The following is a 6,000-nucleotide window of genomic DNA, read 5'->3' on the forward strand; positions in this document are numbered from 1 at the left end:
AATCAAACGATAACTAATTAACTAGATAAGAGAATAGTAAACAGGAAATGGCCTACGGTGGTTTGGCACGTGGCCTATAACTGTTGGAGACGACCTGACGCGTCTAAGCAAATGGCCTGCAACGGCCCTGAGACAATCTGTCCCTCTTAAAACTCATCCACAGTTATATCTTTGAGACAACTAACATACAATATCTTAAGAAAAAAGCTATACAAGGAGGACCATCTCTCCATATACTTGTTTTTTTTTGAGAAATCCCAGCTAAAATCTAAAACCAAAGGCCTTTTCTACACAACTGGGGTCGGTGAAGTCAACTAATAAGAGAAAGAAGGTATCAGATTACTTAGCTAGTCATTGAGGTGGAAATAGTAAAATGAAGCTGTGTCTGTTTTTTTGTTTGTCGGAACAAAAATAAAGTTATCTTTTTGTAGATGCAAAGACATATATAACAAGTGGGTACCTTTTTCTACTGCTGTGAAGGCATCTATGGCAATGGTGTCGCAGTAATAAGGTGCAGACCCACCACCAAGTGAAAGTGAAAGCACATCAACACCATCTAATATTGCACGATCCATCCCAGCAAGTATATCAGACCCAAAACACCCAGTTTTCCAACACACTTTATATGCAACAATTCTGGCCTAGATGGCCATACCATGAGCCGTACCTCTAGTATATCCCAGAAGGCTTGCATTGGCCACGTGTGATTCTGCGACCGTACTTGCTGTATGCATCCCGTGACCGTCTTGGTCACAGGGCGACTCATTTTCTTCTAATGGTTTCTTTGTAGTGCTTCCACTACTTGCCATTTTGAATCCTTTAGAGAAACTATGAGCGCCAATTAGTTTCTTGTTACAAAGTGAGGAACTAAAATCAGGCCCCGACTCACATTCTCCTTTCCAATGACTCGGTACAGGTTCCATTTTTGAATCATCAAAACTTTTCCATTCAGGCCAAACGCCCGATGTCGAAAGCACCCTAATAATCACATCCATTGGCCTTTGATCGATATCTTTTGATCGGTCAATTGTTGGTAAACCCATATTTGTTTGAAGGCCAAGGAACCGAGGGGTACGAGTAGTATGGAGAGTGTAAATGGTGTCTTCATAGACGCCGAAAACTGAGTCAGATAGAGGAAGGGACTCGACTTGTTCAGAGTCAAGTGAAGCGGCATAGCCATGGTAGCATTAGTGTAAGTGTAGAGAATAGAAGTTATGAGATCTTAAGAGGCAGTTGTTAGGGACTGAAGGTGTGCAATGTACCAGTCATGGTGGGTGGCATAGGATAAGGGCTTATAGTGATGGTTCATGTGCACTATGTAAGTTTGTTTTGCAAAGACATTGTAAGTAGGAAGAATAAGAAGAACAAGGAAGCAGGACCAGAACAGAGAAGCCATGACTTCTGTTGCTTGAGACATGAGACCACATATCTAACTTCTTTATATGCTTTTTCTTAACAGAAAAGTAGTTAGTAATAAGTGGGTGCTTTTTCTTACCATTTCCAAAGAGAGACAGGTTATACCATTTGTTTAAGAAACTAAAAACATAATTATCTAAGTAATAAGAAATCCTATATACATACCATATCTGCAAGAGCCCGGATAAAAGACTTTGAACCACCACGGTGGCTAGTTGTTAAGCACGAGCGACTATACTTGGTCTTCTCACTGACATTCTACATCCAAACAAATGCATTTTAATTTGTATTAGGAATCGAATGAATGAAAGTACTTATTATCCTATCTTGTAGGCTAGCAAGAAGGGAAGCAAGGAAGAAGGGAGTTCCTCCATAGTATGTTTTTTCCTCTTGAAAAGTCTTCAAGTAGTTAATAAAGAAAGTTCGCTGCAATGAGGCCAATCCTTATAGTTCAAATTAGATAGATCATTAAAGTGCAGATCGTTACCTTGAACTTTTCAGTTTCCCAGAAATCACACCAAGTTTCCCATGCATCTTGTGAAATACTGTTGTATGGGTGTTCACGTTTGTTTACATTATTGGGTAGGTTCACATAGTGCATGTGAAGGCTGCACCTTAAAGCGGTCCCTTAAATATCCATTTACAGCTCCACATGTGGTTGACTCATATCCATATCAAACTTATCCTACAAAAAATATTAAAAAAAAAAAGAAAGGAAAAGAGAAAGAACAAAGAAAAAACATAAGCTAGACAAAAATAAACAACTTAACTAACACAAAAGTTTGACCAATGAAATTGTCATTTTATATAGACAATTTAAATGAACTAATGCAAGGCATCTACCAATTAGTTAGTAAGCAATAATCTCACTCTCATAATTAACTCATTTGAAAAACATACCACATTTAAGCTCTTGAAATAGTAGTAATATAATAAACTCGCAAAGCTAAGAGATGAAATGCAATAATTAATATGTATTACTCATTTACCAAAACTTTTTCATGAAGAAGTGTTCTTGCATCATCATCCACATCCTTCCACTTATGGGCAAAAGGGGGCATGTCATCCTTAGCTATCATGCCAAGCTCATTAATCCATTCTTGGCCCCAATCGCCTATAGGCCTTGCTTTCCCAGGAAGAATCTCTATTCTTGGTTTCCCGCCACCCTGCTTGATGTGTTTTGTAAGATATTTATTTGACCTATTTAGAACCTAAAAAAAAAAAAAAAGTCACAAGGAAGGTTAGTTATTTGTAAGTAATAAAAAAGTAAAACAAATTAAAAGAATGAGTTTATCTCCCATACAAGAACCACCCTGACTGGATTGAGGTTGCTCACTAGCATATGGGCGTCGAGGACGACCAGGTGCCATAACTACACAAGAGACATGAAGGGTTAATCACAAATAATAAAACCACAATGTTAAATAGAACAAAAAATTAGGGCGAGAAATATAGATTAGTTCAATAAGTGTCAGTAATGCAATCCCATAATATCAATAAGCAATAAATTGACAAATAACAATGATATACATTCAAAATGGATAATTATTTATTGAAAACCATAAATGGTAAATAAAAAGAAGAATAACTAAAAGAAAATTAATATTATAAGAAAACTTAGAAGTGATACTTTACTCATTCATGATTTATAATGTTATTACATGAACTTCTAATCAATGTCGGTATCACTATCACTAGAAGCATTCCCTTCTTCTTCACTGTAATAGTCTAGTAATGTATCATCTTCTTCAACCTCAGAATCATCATCAATGAAGTCATTGCCTACAACCATCAAATTTTGATTTACCACATTCTCATCAACTTCATCAGGCTCCACATCCTCCCTGTTTAATTGTAAAAGTGTAACATCTTCGCTTTGGATTTCTTCCCTTCCAAGCTGCTCTTCTTGTTGATAAGCATCATCATCATTCTCTGGAGCAGTCACTTCATCTTTCTCTAGAACGTCATACATATTTCGATGAGTTACCTTTTGCACAACTTGCCAAGTACCACGCAATTTGGTATCTTCCAAATAGAAAACTTGAGTTGCTTGGGTCGCCAACACAAATGAGTCATCACTATACCACTTCTTTGAGACATTAACACTAGTGAAATTGTCATCTATATTTATTCCCATCCTATTTCCAACATCCCACCAGTCACACTTGAAAAGAAAAACCCGGTTTCCAAATAGGTAATTTAGCTCTAAAACATCTGTTAGGACACCATAAAAGTCCATTTCTTTTGACTGGTGTTCTCCATTTACAACCACGCCACTATTCTGGGTTCAGAGTGTTGCCTCACGGTCCTTGGTATGAAATCTAACTCCGTTAATAATGCAGCCACTATACCGAGTCACACGACGATGAGGCCCACATGCTAATGAATCTGGTTAAATTAAGCTTGCTTTAGAAGATTTCTCTCTACGCATTACTTGCATCTATATTGATAAAAAAAAATTTAATGCAAATACAAAATTCTCAAACTCAAGTAAAGGAACTACTTGAAAAACTCACCCAATACTTATGCGTTTTTTAAACCATTCAAAAAAGTGTCGTTCTTGCCTTTTCGCCTAATTCATGCGAACTTTGTCTTTTTAAGCTCAACCATGTGTTATTTGTGTATTTAAAATAAAATATTACATATATGTTCATATATAATAAATACAATGTCGGAGAACTAAGTTGGGGACTTACTCAAAATGTGAAGATATTTCTTCTGAATTATTCAACACATAGTATTGAGCCTTATTGAAATCCTTCGCACTAAGTTCGATAATTTGGGGACCTCCTAATGATCGAACCTTCTGTGTGAAAACATGCAACCCTTTGACTTGTTTAGAATGATCACCATCATAATTCCGCTCTTCACGATTGAAACGTGTTTCAATTCCTTCTAGATACATTGAACAGAATGTGAGACATTCAGTGTCAATGTAGGCTTCAGCAATGGATCCTTCTGGGTGTGCTTTATTACGAACATATTGCTTGAGAGTTTTCAAAAACCTATTTAGACTTTAAACAAGTGAATTCCAAGTAGAAATATATAAGTGCAAACAAATTAAATTATAGCTAACAAACATTGACCTCTCAATTGGATACATCCACCGATAGTGAACTGGTCCTCCAAGTATCGCCTCATATGGCAAGTGTACTGCTAAGTGGACCATGACATCAAAGAACACTGGAGGAAATATTAACTCAAGCTTACAAAGTATCACAGCATATCCTTTTCTAATCTCTAGAGCATTTCCAGCTTTAATGTCTTGCAACATAGTTCTCGAAAAAACAAACCCAACTCGGTTAATGCACTTGATACATCACTAGCCAAGAAACCACGAAGTGCAACTGGGAGAATTCGTTGTAAAAGAACATGGCAATCATGACTCTTCATTCTAGATACTTTGCATTCTTTAACATTGACACATCGAGAAATCTTTGATGCATAACCATCAGGAAATTTTACCGTCTTCAACCATTCGCAGAAGCTCTTTCTCTCGGCAGGTGACAACGTATAACAAGAAGGGGGTATAACAAACTTATTACCCCTAGGACTCAGATGTAACTCTGGTCTAATACCCAATGCTTCCAAGTTCATTCGAGCTTTCACTGAATCATTTGTTTTTTCTAGGTGTAACAACGTTGCCATAACACTCTCACAAACGTTCTTTCCAATGTGCATAACATCGAGGTTGTGCCGCAGATTAAGGCTTCGCCAATAAGGTAAACGAAAAAAAATGCTCCTCTTTGTCTAATTATACTCAGCCTCAGTACGCTTTCTCTTCTTGTTATTTGGATGTTTTCCAAATGTTTGTTCTTCGACATGCAGAAGTTGTAACCTCACATCTTCCTAATTTAATTTCTTTGGTTCAAATTTGCTACCACTAATTCCACCAGGTAATTGCTTGAGACGCTTTCTCAAAGGATGTCTTGGCTGCAAAAATCGGCTGTGGTTCATGTAACATTGCTTATGCCCGTTCTTCAAGTACAAAGATAATGTATCCTTGTTACAATTCGGGCAAGCCATCTTACCTTTGGTGGACCAACCGGACAAATTTCCGTATGCAGGAAAGTCATTTATTGTCCACAATACTGTTGCATGCATTACAAACATTTTATTTGTCGCCGCATCAAATGTCTCCACCCCATTTTGCCACAAGTCCAATAATTCTTCTATCAATGGTTGTATGTAAACATCAATATCATTTCCAGGTGCTTTGCGTCTAGGTATAAGTAGAGACATGAAAAGGAATGGTTCTTTCATACATTTCCAAGGCGGCAAATTATACGGCATAATCATTACAGGCCACATGCTGTAAGTACTGCTCATGTCACCAAAAGGTTTAAACCCATCACTTGCAAGACCAAGCCGAACATTGCGAGGATCAGCAGCAAACCATGGATGTTCCTTGTCAAGGTCTTCCCAAACTTTTGAATCTGCTGGATGCCTAAGTACATTGTCCTCCCGAACTCGTTTGTCTTTGTGCCATCTCATGTCTTCAGCAGTCATTCTAGACATAAACAATCTCTGAAGCCTTGGTTTTAGTGGAAGTGCTTCAAGACTTTCTGTGGTATCTTTTTACAT

General features: G+C 37.4%; 1 pseudogene; it reads right to left on the minus strand.

Moving 5' to 3' along the window:
* Positions 1-3,085: 3,085 nt before the first annotated feature.
* LOC147486869 (uncharacterized) lies at positions 3,086-4,690 on the minus strand (annotated as a pseudogene).
* Positions 4,691-6,000: the final 1,310 nt, after the last annotated feature.

The sequence above is a fragment of the Coptis chinensis genome, chromosome 7, assembly GCF_015680905.1.
Source record: "Coptis chinensis isolate HL-2020 chromosome 7, ASM1568090v1, whole genome shotgun sequence".
In the NCBI taxonomy this organism is placed as follows: domain Eukaryota; kingdom Viridiplantae; phylum Streptophyta; class Magnoliopsida; order Ranunculales; family Ranunculaceae; genus Coptis; species Coptis chinensis.